Genomic DNA, 16,116 nt, shown 5'->3' with positions numbered 1-16,116 from the left:
TCTTGTTTGTTTTGTTTGTTTGTTTTTAATCATGCACAAAGCTACACAAGGGCTATCTGTGCTCTGCCCACCATGGGTATCGAAACCCGGTTTCTAGCGTTGTAAGTCCGCAGACATAATGCTGTGCCACTGGGGGGCAGGTAAACAGCAATATCACGTTTTGAATCTTAGATCGTTCGATCTGCAGTTCGTCACTCTAAACAATAGGTCACCCTTTAGAGCTCTGAATCAGTTTATATAGTTTTGTGTGGATAAGCCAAAGCTAGTTGATAAACTTGAAACTGCTGAGAATGAACTGTAATTGCAATTTGTTACAATTTCCAAAAGAAATAAATCCACGTGTTTGCTAGTTGTGAAATGCATGTAATATTTCTAATATTTCACCACCTAAAATGAAACTGATGAAGACGCCAACAAGTTATAAGAAATCCCACACTGAATCGAAGTCAACACTCGTTTATTCTGAGAATGTGCAGTAGAAAAAAAACAATATATAATAGAACAGTAAAATTTAAAAAATGTCCGTGCTTAAGCTATAATAAAAGCAACCTCTCTGTAATGGTGGAATAAAAGTAACTTCTTTATGGCGGTGCAGCTATTATATTATTTATTTTGGAGAGACATTCGTTTCTTGGATGCAAAACACATACATTTTGTACATTGTGAAGAATTATATGTGAAAGCTAATATTGAAGATTTTTAACGCTTTATTTGAGAGTAAATGAAAATACTCGTTTTCTTTCTTACCACCTTATTTTCCGGTAATTCTGATTTAATCCCTAATTATTACTTATTGTATCTGTAATTAAAAGGATAACGTTTTCATCACATTTTCTTGCATTTCTTACAAAACTTTTATCCGTAAGTTATGAGTGTGTTAAATTAAATATATATATATATATATATTTGTGTTCTTGTAAACTTACTTGAACAGTTTTCCTATTATTGATTTATTCCAATTTTATTACTTAAGTTTATAAAACAATCCTAATTGGCAACAAGTCAATAGCTCTTATTCCAAGTACTTATAATTGACCAATTTTTGTTGCTAGGCGCAAATATGTGTCCTTTCTTATCAGTTATATGTTGGAATATTTATAATACTTTCAATACACAGGCAAAAAAAAAATCATATGCATTTCGGGTCAATGGGTTCAAGTTTACAATTAGCCTTATTTATGGAATACTAAACCTTACTTTATCGCTTGGCTTCTGTAGTGAGCGCTCAATACTAAAACCTAGACAACACTTTTGTTTTACTGTAAAATTCAAACCGTATAGTAAACATGATGTTTAATTTTGAAAGGCACATGGAATCAGTCATACGATATTGTTTTGTTTTTGTAATTATATAGCGAGGTAGACAGCTGAGGGTGTTATTACTTAAATATGATATGGCAAGCTCTAACTAATCTAAATGGCACAATGAAATAAAACAACAACTAACACAATTTCTTTGAGAAGGAACTTTTGTCTTGAGGAAAAGGGTTTTAATTTCTGTCAGCATCAACTTATCATGATTATTGTGTGTATATATATATATATACAATAATTAAAATATAATGACGTAGACCTGATCTGTCAGCATCATACAAGTTAGACGTTTAGGAAAAAAACTTACCTTTTTTTTTTTACAACGGTGATCACACTTTTGTATATGCAAAAATAAAAACAATTAACATGGAAATTACACCTATACATAACGCCAAATTATCCTAATACCATCTGAAACTTTTACATGTGATCATAACAGTATATTTTATAATAACTGTCTAATAATAATACTTACTGCTTAGATGAGATGTTATAACATCTAAATTCATAGAAAAATACAGTTTAAAATAATCATCCTTGTGATAATAATAAACACATAAGAGATCTGTGAAGCGCAGTAAGTTGAGCTTATCGCTTATCCAGCAAAGTTGGATTAATTGTTAAATATGCTAAATAAATGTTAATGCTACTACCAGTGACTTGAGTTTAAATCGTTAGATTTATTTATTTACACTAGTTCTTCTTTAAAGGGAGAAATGGGAATGCTGCAAATCTTAAAATCCTCATTCGGGTACAACTAAGTAAATCAATTATCTCTATTATCGTACAAAATATTTAAACGGATGTAATGGATAATACATGCTAGTCTAATGCAAGAGTACGTTCTAAACGGAGATGGATACGCTTCAGTGACTTAAAAACAAACCACTCTGTAGTTCGTATGTCGCTTGTCTGCAGGAAAATAGGAAAAATGACTTTTCACGACCCCAAAATGTCTTTACCTGGTTCATTAACTGTAGATAATAGCTTCCAGTGAGTTGAAGAGAAAAGGAAAGTAAAATAACAAAGCCGTAAGAAGGAGCCCAGGTGTACAGTAGACAATGGAAGTGGTTCTTTAAAATCAGAAGCACCGGCACAAAAGATGGAAAACATATTTTATTTTCGGACGTTTAGGAATCTTTACAAATTCCACAAGAGGTGATCCGCTACAGCGATGTTATACATAATAAAATGATATAAAAATGAGAATGTTCAGCATGCTAGCATAAATGTAATACATAAAATACATCAAGATAAGAGAAAGGCGCCTAAATGTTTGTCTTCAAACATTTGCAAAGTCGCACAACCTCAACCTATTAACATTTTATGTAGTTTCCACAAGTGAAACGGTATAAGAGAAGAACCGCAGCTAGTTTTATCTAGGCTTTATAGATAGAAAGGTTTCTTTTGCGACATCATAGCCTTTGTTGGTATGGTTTCATGTGTCACTCTTGGTAGGCAAATCTACCGTATTCATGACTGTGAAATAAATTATCTTTGTTAAGTACTCCAAAACACACTCCTATCTTTGTTAATTCTCAGAGTGTCTAATATACTAATGAATGTTTTCAAATATATATATATGTATATTAATGTCTGTTATTTTTCGATGAAGTTTTAGCCTACAAATACCGTTGCAGCGAATGCTTCCATCGTATGGTTGGTATAACAATAACAAAAAATCTATATTAAGTTTCACTTTTTAAGAGTCCTGGCATAACCTGGTGAATAGGACACTCGAATACCAATCTGCGGGTCGTGAGTTCGAATCCCATCACTAAACACGTTCGTTCTTTCAGCTATGGATGCATTATAACGTGACGATTAACCTCACTATTTGATTAGAGTAGCCCAAGAGTGGGCGGTGCTGACTAACTGCCTTCTTTCTAGTCTATCATTTTTAAATTGGAGATGGATAGCACAGATATCGCTCAATTAGCTTTGCGCGGAATTCAACAAACAAGCAAAAATTTTCTTAGACAGTGACACAATGATATTTGACATTAATTTTCATGTTCTACTCAGAAAAACCAAGTTTCTGAATTTTCAATAAAAATTTATTAAAGTTATGGGCTATTTATTCAAAGGCTATAAATAGAAGTATTAATGTTGAAGTGAATTTAACAAATATTCTTATGTTATTGTATGCTATGAATAACTAACAATAATTTATAAATTAGAAAAAATTATACTCACGGAAAATCGCATTTAAAACTGAATTAAGACCTCTTAGCAACTAAACGTCATAGATTACCGAAAACACTACAGGTTTGGAGGACAAAATTGGAGGTATTGAATACGAAAACGTATATAAGAGATGAAAGCAAATGGCTTTGAGAAGGTGAAAAAATGTTCTTTTAATGTTGTTCTTATGTTCTAAGAATATAAAATAATCAGGGACAGAGTAAGAAGCTAATTAATGGGCAAGTGGATGATAATGATACCGTCTACAGTAATAACAAGAAATGAAAGTATATTAGTCGTTTTATACACAATTTTATAAGAATAAATCGCTTTTAGATACAATGAGTACAGACGATTTTATTGCTCTTTTAGTGCCAATAGATCAATGTGATAATATTGTTTATGTTGAGAAAATTCACCAGAATGCGCGTTCTTTTCAAGGTAGCCTCTTTTCCAGGTAACATAAAACTGTTGACAATTATTTTTCAGAAAACTTGTTGAGATTTCTAAGCGAATCTCAACTGACAATTTTTCGGATATTTTTAATGCATGAGATCCAGATCATTGCAGATATATGTAATTAGTTACTTTTAGTCTAAAGAATGGTGGTCGAAAAAAACTGTAGATCAATAGCTCCATTGTATGTAGATTTTTAAAAATTATTCTAAGTAATACTTAGTTAGGCTACTATTAGATATTATCGATGAGGTTATTTCTACTCATCAAACCGTGAGGTAAACAAGAGAGTAAGAAGCATAGTTCGTTATTTTCAACATCAGAAAATATCATACAGAATAAAGATAGATCCGTTTAAGGGTATTGATTACGTTAACCATAAATACTTAACGCTCAATAAAATTTGGAGTTGGTAAATTATGTATTAAGTGGATCAGGATTTATTAAGTTGTTTGTGTCTGCTCAACTATATATTTTGTCTGCTAAACCATTATAACTAGGTTTAATGACTTATAATAGTATTCATGATATTCACACATATAAAACTCTTTTCATTCTATACTATCACTGTTAATGCTATTATTTCAGTAGTTTCTGTCAGAAGAATGGTTTTTATTAAGAATATGAGGCTGGCGTGGCGAGCTGCAAATCAAATGGTCCAAAGTTCGTAGTTTTAGCTGTGAAATTGTTGTAAAAGTGACAGTCAATCAAAGCTATTTTTGCTATTTCATGAGAGGTAATAACTTATTTAAGTTACAATTTAAGTTTAGTTAGAATTAGAAAAAAAAAACATAGTTACATATAAAACTTTTCTTTTCAAAAAGTAAAGCCATTTTTATTCGATTCCTTAATAATTTCGATTTTTTTCGCCTGCCCTTGATTTTCTTCCTATTCTTAGTATATATATCTTTCAGATGTATTTATATGTTATTACAACATACGTTAAATAATGAAAGGGCAAAGCATCGGGTCAAATATTTGACTATTCTAGCGCTCTCTTTGGTCTTTGTATTAATATCATAAGTACAAAATTATAGCTCATGTTCATTATCTATTATTATATAAATCTGTCGGTACAAAAATTTACGAACCTCATAAATAAGTATGATGTAATCGATAAGAATTTAGTGAAAACCTAAAAAAAAAATTCTATTTTGAATGTAAAGATGCAAAAATAGTTTGGGATTATGCAAAAGAAGATATTATGAATTTGTTACTCAACAGTGTTTGTTATCATCCTATGAGGCAAAACTAAATAATATTAATTTTCGGTTGATTGAGGTTTTAATACAAATATCAAATTCGGGTATTTTTAGAATGGTCTATTAATTTGGATTTTGCTGAAATACAAAAGGATTGTATCATTGCCAAATTATTCCATTTGTTAAAAAAATATGTTACCGTCACAAATTGTATGATGTTTCATTGACTTATATCACTTATGCACTTTGATTGTTGTTTTTGTGTTTTTTGCACACTACTTATTTCTAATATTTGAAAGTAATAAAGAAAGGCTCAGTTGACGTGCGAGAGGTACTGGGTTCGATCTATGAACGGTTGGAATACCATATACATCAAACGAATCTATGAATTGATTTATTAATGTGTATTGTTAAACTTTGCACAAAGCTACCCGAGGGCTGTATGCGATCCCCATTCCTAATTTAAAGATGACAGATTAAAGAGAAAGCAGCTAATTAACACCACCAACCGCCAACTCTTGGACTACTCTTTACCAACGAATACCAACTCTTCAATAATAGTTCAAGCTCCTCTAAGAAAGCAAAATATTTCATTTTGCAAGACTTAACATACTGCAAATCTCTAAATGAAGTACACATCACACAGGTACGTGACTGAATAATTTCAAAGATAAAATTCTATTACAGTAAAGTATTCTTTTGATTTAAATTTATTCCAAGCCTTTACTACAGGAAAATGTGCCACAACGTTCAATTAATCAAAATAGTTATAAATCTATCAAAATAATAATTGGGGAGGGTATGTCAAGATTTGGCTCTAATTAAACATCAAATAACATAATTAATCAATTTGGATGCAGCTTATATATTAGTTCTTGAAATAATTAGTAAAGAGCTCAAACGAAATATAAGTTTGAAAAATAAAATCAAGTCTAATAAACAATCATCATCGGCATTATGGAAGAGATTAAAAGCAATGTACTGAGATTTTTTTAATCATAGAAATACTATTTTTACTTGCAGTATTATTGAATACATTGTCTTATTCTCTAAAGCACCGTCCTGGCATACTTGTAAGTTTCATTAAAACTTTTAACGTTTGGAATTTTATATATGAAATTTGTGAAAAACAAAACTGTTAAAAACAATGAAATAAAATTAGTTCTATCATGAACTGGTCCTTAACAAGAGTTTCACTTTTAAAAAAATGTAATTCATACGAAGATGTTCATTAACAAACTTAATTACCAACTTTATGTTGATCATTATGTTTAGAATCATAGTAAGCTGCAGCTCACATAGGATCAGTTCGTTTACAGGAGAAGACAATAATAACATACTTGAAATCCTTGTTCCGTATAAATATCATTAATCATTTTTCCATTATTTTTATAGCCATGTTTATATTCACAGTCATATTCCAAAACTTTCTTCACAACTTGATTATCATCAGTATTATGTAGATGACTAAATATTGACACTGTTATAAATTTTGTTTGATTATTTTACTGGTGGATAATATCGTCCATCAAATTTTACTGATGGATAATATCGTCCATCAAATTTTACTGGTGGATAATATCGTCCATCAAATTTTACTGGTGGATAATATCGTCCATCAAATTTTACTGATGGATAATATCGTCCATCAAATTTTACTCACATTTACTTGTGCGTCATTTTTCTCATTAAACGCTCCTTCATAACTGCTAGGCCTCGTGACAGCAGATTCCACACAGCCGACAATATCATCCATAATCTTAGATGTAAGATTCACTAATTTAATCCAACTCGTTTTATACATAATATGGGTAGCATTTAATTTCGTACTTCATAATAAGTAGTCAACTTATATACCTTCGTGATTTCAATCACTGGAGCTGGACTACCATTCTAAAATTCCTACAAAAATGCAGTGATAAGTTAATTAATTTTAGAACGCTGAGCACACAGAGCGCACGTCTAACTCTTAAGTTAGTGCTCTACGATTTGAGTTATATACACCTTGTTGCTGTTAATAAGACACTATTAACTACAATATCTGGAACAATCAAGGCCGGTCCTCGAGCTTAATCTCAAAGGTGTGGTGTAATTAATGATGTGGCACCATTATATTTTTGTATTCATTTTTTTTTTCACAAGTTTGGTTATCGTGTTTTGAGATTTATATATGTGTGTGTATTATTCTAAGTGATATTTATGGAACATTATGGATATTCTTTCTAAAAAAAAAACACACGATCGTTTGTAATCTTTCAATTCACAAGTTCTTGACGTGTGGGTAGGCTTCACCACCAGGTGATGATCTATTTGCATTAAGGAACATATTTCTTGTAAACCCGAAAACATTTGATATCGATACCACAACTGGCAACTTTGTGATAATTAACAGAACTGAAGATGAGCAGTTATTAAAAATCCAAGAAAGTTTGGTTGTTGCTAAAACCAATTCTGAATCTGCAGAATTATGCAATATTAATTTTTTTTTATCAAATTATAAGTATTCCATATCTTTATATTAAACACACAAAACTTCAGATATAGTTCAGCTATTATCATGAACGTTGGATTTTGTACAGGTAGGAACTACGTCGCTCCTTCACTGTCAAATGAAATTTTATAACAATATACTCAGGTATGTTTTAACAAGTTTACAAAACAAAAATATGTATTTGAATATATATCGTCATTTACGATTTTTTTTTCAGGAAGTTGATTTATATATCTAAAGCTAGGCAGAAAGTTTTGTGTAAAAAAAAATCAGTAGGAATAGGTGAGGAATAGATGTAGGCAAGGTTTTATGTCTCATTATGCTCATCGCCGGAAGCAATAGCTACAGAACTGTGAAACAAGATTGGCTCATACAACACCAAGAAACTTTAGATATAAAAACCTTTTTTTTTCTCTCTACTCACAGCATGGGAATCTTCAACGTCAGGGTGGTCTCATATAGCCAGTAGCGGATAACGTTTAGTTTATACACGTAGGCGTGACATTATAATCTTGTCAGGGAAGGGAAAAGCTGAAATAATCTTCAGGGCAAATACATAGAATTTTGCTCTCTCTGTTCCTGCATAAGAAACAATATCCCAACCAGTATTTCTGTATAACCAAAATATAGTATAAACCTACATTCTGTAGAATATTACTAAAATTACCTTCCGCTTTCCTGAGTTTCATACCTACACATTAATGTACTCTCCAAAGGCAAATCAAGAATAAATTAACCGCTCATTTTGCATGTACGTTTTAAATCGAAGTCAGAGAATCATATTTTATTTTAACAGCAAAACAAAAAACGAAAAACAAACAAACACATTTTCGAATTGTATGGAATTTCCTCCAGAATATCATGACAGCTGGCAGTTTATTTTTAACACAATTCACAAGTTTACACTCAAATGATCTAAGAATAGTGTAACCATAAACGTTACCTGGAAATGTGTACAAGGGAAAGGAAAGGTTACTTAACCATAAACACAACAGACTAAATGTAATTGTGTTATATAAATGTATTTGAGAATGGGCATTTAATTTACCTTATTAAGAAAAGTACAAAAAAAGCTAAAATATTATTTCCGCATTGATGACTTATATGAGGAGAATTGGGGTATATCATTTATAGACTAGATGTACTTGCGCAGGGTCCCCAAAAGTGTCCTGTTTCAAGAAGAAATAAAACTAAAATTAAGAGTAACAAATATTTTTATTTCTTGCTTTGGGAGTTCATATGCCATGCTGTGTTTTAGCCTACAGAGTGCATAATTCTTCTCGTAATTCATGGCATGCGCACGTTTTACTTACGTCACGAAGCACAAATTTCAACGTTAAGCGTCCCTTATGTAACGTTATTTTAGTGTCTACTGACTGACTGACAGACAACACACTACTGTAGAGTGGTGCGAGTGGTTAAAACAGGTGAACCCTCCAGACGGCTTTCTAGGAAAATAATTCATTATCACATAACAGCAGTAACAGTAATTTTAATCTTGAATCTTCACTTGTATATATTCAAAATTTCATTATCAAATATATCTAAACATGTGTTTCATGTAATTTCCTAATAAGCGATAATAAACGAGTGTCTACGTGACAATCATATTTTGACTCCAACATTAACGTTTTTGCTGTAAATTTTGAATTTAATCTAGAAGAATTTCATTGGTCAACTCACAACTTCAGAAACAAGAACGTGCTTCCGTTCGTATTATTTTAAGCTTTATTAGGAACCCTTAAAATATTAAACTTATAGTTCTAGGACAAGCATATGAACACAGAGTATTTCGTGAAAAAGAAATTTATGACTGATACACAAATTACGGTTTTTATCATATAATTTGAAACAAAAAGAAAAAGAAAATGATGATTCATGCCTATCCTTATTTATCTTATCTAAGTATTAAAATACTACATAACTTTAACAATTAGATTATTTTTCTTGATCCATACCATATGGTATTATTTTACATGTTTTGTTGACTCATTCAGATCTATAGAATTTTATATCTTAACATTCCAGTGATCACAAACTTTAATTCATGTATAACTGAAGTGGATAATTACTACAGGAGGAAGCACCTCAGAAGTGAGTAAAAGGAAAAGTCAAGACACTCCTCTCTCTGTTGCGTTTTAGATTATATCTGAAGGTAAGACTAAAACGTCACGACGTAAACTATTCGTTGTCGTTAGTGGCTGTAAAGGTTATTTATCATGTTTTATTGAGTTAGCTTTGCCTGGGGTAAGTTTAATTATAGACAGCTCTGGTAAGTATCGTGTATCACCTACTACCGGTCACTCCTCTCTTTAGCCTTGGTTATTTTTAATTTTCTCAAACGTTGTTGGTAGGCCAATTGATCAAGTTAATGAAACTTTTCTTCTGTTACTAAAACTTGGCGAAGATAGGACGAGAATAACTCAAAAAATCAATCCTCTTATCTGTTTAATTCACATATTTTGCAAACATTGAAGGTTGAGCATCAGAAAGATAACATTAAATCGTTAAACGTAATTCCTTGTCTAATAATTATCTGATTTCAGGGAGTGTGGCTTCTTAGACATATGGAAGATCGGGTCGATATCACATCTAGCCTCTAATCAGTAGGTGCTACAAGTAACAATTAATAACACGAACGTTCGTAAACAAGAGGCAAACTTCTTAAAATTGAACAACACCCAGCACTGTGGCACTCTGTTTTGTGAAAGTATCAATATATTGAGTTACTAATTTACCCGTATGTACATCGTTAAAGATGCTTATGAGTGGCAAGGGTTAGTTAAGAGACAATTTCATTAATTGTTAAGAAAATAGTAAAGGTGAGACCTGTGTGAACTTATAAAGAAAAATCATTTCAGTCCACAATTCAAAACTGAAATTTGGAGAGTTTTTTTTTTTCAAATTTTTTTCTATCTACAAATAATAAAAAAAATTAATATTAGAAATGTTTGATATTTTATCAAGGATCGGAATATCTTACTATGTCGGTTAATATGTGAATAAGGAGAAGAAGAAAACAATGAAGAAATGAAACATTCCCTACGTAATACTCGACAATTTGAATATTCATTTGCTGTAGCATTTGTACAGGGCAAGTTGTTGCCGTGAAATATACATTTGAGATACATGTGTGTGCACGTTTTTAAGAGTACCAACGATATTTTTTATTTTTAATTACTAAGAGTTCAATAAACTGAGTTGTAAGACAACTGTGTGTTCATATTATTTATATTTGTGTTTTGAAATTAGAAAGAAAAGAAAAGCTTTAGTTTGTGGAATTTTTAGTCATATATTATAGGTGCAGTGATAAGCTAAGAATTGTCTTATTGAGCTTATAATGATTCGACGTAAATTATAAATATTAACGCTATGTGCTGACAGAGTAGGTGCTCAAGTCAGCTAGGAAATTCTGGAAAAGAGTTGTAAAGAGAACAGTTTCTAACAATAACTGGAAAATTCTGACACAGAGCTGATGTTGGATTTGTTTATTCTAGAAATTTAGCTACACAAAGACCATTTGTAGTCCCCGTTGGGTCAGCGGTAAAGTTATGGACACAAAGCATTAGAAACCAGTGTTCGATTCCCCTTGATGGACAGACCGCAGATAACAAACAAGAATATCTGCGCATATCCATCCCTAATTTTAAACGAATATACTAGAGGGAAGGCAGTTAGTGAACAACACCCAATTTCTACTCTTGGACCACTCTTGTCTGACAATAAAGTTGGTTTTGACTGTCACTATTAAAGATTACCCACGCCCCAAAGTACAGAAAACGTTTTTGCGGTAACGGAACGCGAATCATGAACCCTCAAATTCACAGACCGACACACACGCTTACCATTAAGCTATGCTGTGCCACCCCATGCTCGAAGATCCAAAAATAGATAAGATATTAATGTTAACAAACTAGAAAGCTTTAACGAGAGACTAGGCGTGACGCTAGGTGGAAGTCAGTGTAGTAAGAAACTGTAAGCGATAACATTAAGTGGAATGTTCTAAAGAGAGAAGTTCGGAGAAGATACGATTGCGGTAGTTGAAGAGATTTTGAATATAAACACAGTGCTAAGTTAGATGTAAAACTCTGGTGAAAATGCTCGAGTTTCATAGCCATTGTTTTAGAAATATACTAGAAAATTTAACTAGATGCAATACTTAAGGAAAGATTAGGGGTGAAAACTGCTAAAGAGTTCTGTATATGTGAGATGATTGGAAGTATGATCGCATTTTACATTTCAATAACTAGTAAGGAATACATCTCTACTTAGGAATATTCAGTTACTTTTTTAAAATCAATTCTCATATGGGTGTTCTGCACGTATTTACTAATCTTTGTAAGTCAGATGTGGTAAGGTCATGTACTTGTGCTAATCCTTGTTTAGACAAAAGTCACATACTACAGTGACTCTTTTGTAACATTGATATTTCTCGGAGTTGTTTCTGTTTCATGACTTCTTGGACTAAGGTAATACTCATTTCAAAGGGTGTACAGAGATAGAGTGCAAGTTAATATGATTTGGGATTTATCTCTCTTGAACGTGTTTAATGGAAATCTATCACTGACGTAGGTAAACTAAGGATTTTGGGACACGACACTAGGGCCTTGAATCTGACTCAACGACGTGATATTTCATTACTTGTACTCTGGTCTTTGTCCTGTATGGCTATGAATTATTTCTGTTCTTGTCTTTATCCGGCATAAACACATTTTTCCTTTGAAGATGGTCTCTCTTTCTCTGATCCAACCTGTAAGCTAGGATTTACATTGTGTATGAATAAAGATTTTGTTATATTTGAGCAATTGTATTCATCCGCTGACAGAGTTCGAAATCATTCTTTACTTAACATTTCTGGGTTTTGCGGATACTTGGAGATACTTTTCTGGCAGAAATTGATGTATCTGTCTATCACTATATTTCAGAGAAAAACCTGAAAAATATGAGATTTATGAACACTATCAGAGGCATCGATAGGCACTGGTAGACGGGGCCCGTGCCCCGATTTTATTTGACAATGCCCCGAATCCCCAGTTGGTGTTTTGAAAAAAATCATGATCGATATCATATTGAAACGCCGAAAATTCCCACGTCTTTGGGCCTGAACCCAAATTTTTTAAGCACCTAGCGACGCCTCTGACCACTGTAGAATTCTGACGAGAAACAAATTGTTAGAACTGCTTGTATTCTTCGAATAAGATAGGTTAAACTACCTGAAATGTTAGCTAGAACACCTGAGAAGTGCTAAATACAGGCATTTGCTTCAAAACCGGAATAGGAAATATGTGTTAGAACCACCTAAAATGCTTTATGGGGAGATAGGGTGCTAACATTTTATGGAAAGCTTAGGGAAAGGCTAAATACTACTACTAAATACTACATAGAACTGAAAAGTTCAAGGTAAATACTAGGTTATAGAACTACCTAGAAAGAGGTTAAGTATTATAATTGCCTGGAAAGCTTTATTGAAAACACTTAATGCTAGAACTACCTAGAAAACTTTAGATATAAGATATATAGAATTACCTGGAAAAGTTTAGGAAGAGATTATGTACTAAACTTCTCTGAAAATCCTTAGAGAGAGATTAAATGCTGAAATAACCTAAAAAAAAAATCTAGCATAAGGTTATACAACTACCTGGAAAATTATGAAGTGGTTAAGCATTACAATTAGATGGGAAACTTCAGAGAAAGACTAACTACTGGAATAACCTGAAACTCTCTAGCAAATAATTGGGAACGAGAACTAGCTGCATAGCTATAGGTACACAATAAATAGTATAGCTAGGTGGAAAAACCTGAAAGAAGGAGGTTTATATGCTTTCGTGACAAATTGGCGTAACTATAAAAAATTGCAAAGCAAAGCTAAAAAGTTCTGAAAATTGTATTGCTAGAGTGGCCTGAATAAAGTATGTATATAAAAAGACTTGGGTGTCGTCTTGATAAACTGAATTAAATACAAACAAGTAGCAAACAAGTTTCGACTTGTCTTGATAAACTTACTTCAATTACAACAAATGATAAACCGTGTAAAAAAAATTTGGACATTGACTTAAAACTGAATTAGATAATTTTATGTAGTATTTGCAATGTTCTCTATAGGCTGAGGAAAAATTATTCTCTATACTTCAATCAATTCATACAGGTAAACAGCTCCTCCAAAAAAAAAAATATTCCTCACAGGTTCTAGTTTCATTTCTTCTGACCATTTGGTAACAGTAATTATAAAAACGCCATGTTGTCGTTTTTGTACTGTCAAGTTAAACGAAGTACGTAATGAATTCTCCTAATAATACATTTAACTCTCGACAACAACGATACTGTTGCATGAAGTAGCTACCATCGTTCTTAATATATTAGATTTATGAACATTATCAAAGGCATCGATAGGCACTATATACATAATATACAGTTGAACGAACATTTGAAAAGAAAATGTAATAAGTTCATTTAGAGATGGTGTAAAAAGTTGATTATGCAAGTGTTAAACGATTAGGATATTAAGATTTAATTACCCCCGATTTGATGAAATGTGCGTTAATGTTGCATACTATAACATTTTAGTTAATTTACTATTTTTTAACCACTGTTGAGTTTTCTATAGCAATAAAAGATTCATATTTGACTTCCTATTCTTACTGTACATCTTCTTTTAACTCAGTTCGGTTTAGTGTCATGCTGTAGCTGAGTATTGGATCATTGGTCTTCATAGAGATCATTTACATTAATTGCTTCATGTTTATTTTTTTTCATATAAAATGACTGTTTAATAATAATTAACTTAAATTATAAACTTTTATAAATAGTTATTTTATTCAAATTTATTCCAGAGGCGCTATACTAAAGCATTATTGATGTCTGTATAGTTTTGTTTATTTGTAGGTAAGACCAAAACTATACAACGGGCTATCTGTGCTGTACCCACCATTAACTGGTATATAAACCTGGATTTTAGTGTTATACGTCTTCAGACTGATTCACTGGGGGTGTGTATATATATATATATGTATACAATTTTTCAACTAAACTGTATTACATCAAAAGCGTACAGGCGATCACTCAGCACTGTAAACCCTGACGAAATTATGATATAACCTACAATTTATTTATTGTACATGTAGATGTACGCACCAACAAGTAAGTAAAAAATATACCGTTTGTACAAAAGTACATAAGGTATCATTTTAAAGTAAAAATGTCTGCGGTTATTTGTACATAAGGTATCATTTTAAAGTAAAAATATCTGTGGTTATTTGTACAAAAGGTATCATTTTAAAGTAAAAATATCTGTGGTTATAGCTCCCAAAAGCATTGGGGATATTCCGTCGATCAGACATAATCAAAACAACAGATGCAGAGCTAGCCAGCCCGTAACCGCAAAAAAAAAGGGGGGATAGGTTAGGATCTAGGTGCTAGAACCCACAACGTTCCAGATACCACTATCACTCACCGTCTATAGCCGGTTGTAGGTATGATAGTTATCCCTGAAAAAAACCATAAAAATAGAAATAGAAATCAGATATTAAACCATCCTTGATTTCTATCGAAGAACATCATCCAACCTTATCCCTAGTATAGTTACTCTATGATATCTAATTAGGCAATATATAACCTTTCTGTATATTTCTAGTAGTGATATTGACACTTTATCACTGCATGATATTAATAACTATTCAATTTAGTATAAGTAGTAATACTTCGAATAATATTTCAGTTAATTATCTTACTAAGTATAAACCCACCTGTATAGTTCTGGTACATCTTATATATATAATATATATACAAAAAAGGGACACTTTAAACAATAGTTCTAACAATAAAAGATTTTGGGCAAATTTCATAAGTTCCAAACTATTAATCCGATTCACAGTTACTTTACTTCTAGCACGAAATTAAAATCTTAAAATATAATTTTTAAACAATAAATTTTTAATCTGGTTCATATTTATGATAAAATACTGGCCACCGTGTACTACATTTACTTTTTCTGGTATAAACCTAAAATAAAAAAGCATGATGAAGCTAAAATAAAATAAAAAATGTTTTCTTGAATGTAAAACTTTGCTTAAAAAATATCGTGTTTTCGTAATTAGAATAAAGCACATGAAATGGCAACGATGTTGTGTTATATTTATATTTTTTTGAAGGTATTATCAAATGTGTTGCGATTAAAACATAACACTTTTGTATTTTCTAAAAATAAAAAAGCTCATAGAAATTGAAGAAAAATTAATAAATTTAATAATATTAGTTTAATATAATAATTAGATAAGATTGTAAAAAAATAAAATTTGAGAAAGAAATTTACTACTGTTTACAAAACCAGTGGCACAGCGGCATGTCCGAGGACTTACAACGCTAGAATCCGGGTTTCGATACCCGCGGTGGGCAGAGCATAGATAGCCCATTGTGAAGCTTTGTGTTTAATTACAAACAAACAAGCGTTGTAAGTCCTCGGACATACCGCTG

General features: G+C 31.7%; 1 protein-coding gene and 1 long non-coding RNA gene across 4 annotated transcripts in view; one reads left to right on the top strand and one right to left on the bottom strand.

The window, feature by feature from the left end:
- Nucleotides 1-16,116, bottom strand: part of LOC106478011 (transcription factor AP-2-beta-like) — a 174,808-nt gene that overhangs the window by 73,521 nt on the left and 85,171 nt on the right. The window lies entirely within an intron of this gene.
- LOC111084920 overlaps nucleotides 9,724-16,116 on the top strand; it is an 8,754-nt gene continuing 2,361 nt past the window's right edge. Inside the window, exon 1 of the long non-coding RNA XR_002609807.1 lies at nucleotides 9,724-9,802. This is a non-coding gene — a long non-coding RNA (uncharacterized LOC111084920). The remainder of the gene's footprint in view (nucleotides 9,803-16,116) is intronic.

The sequence above is a fragment of the Limulus polyphemus genome, unplaced genomic scaffold (assembly GCF_000517525.1).
Source record: "Limulus polyphemus unplaced genomic scaffold, Limulus_polyphemus-2.1.2 Scaffold172, whole genome shotgun sequence".
Classification (NCBI taxonomy): Eukaryota; Metazoa; Arthropoda; class Merostomata; order Xiphosura; family Limulidae; genus Limulus; species Limulus polyphemus.
Note: the sequence above shows the minus strand (reverse complement) of the source record. Positions and strands in the feature narration are given on the sequence as shown.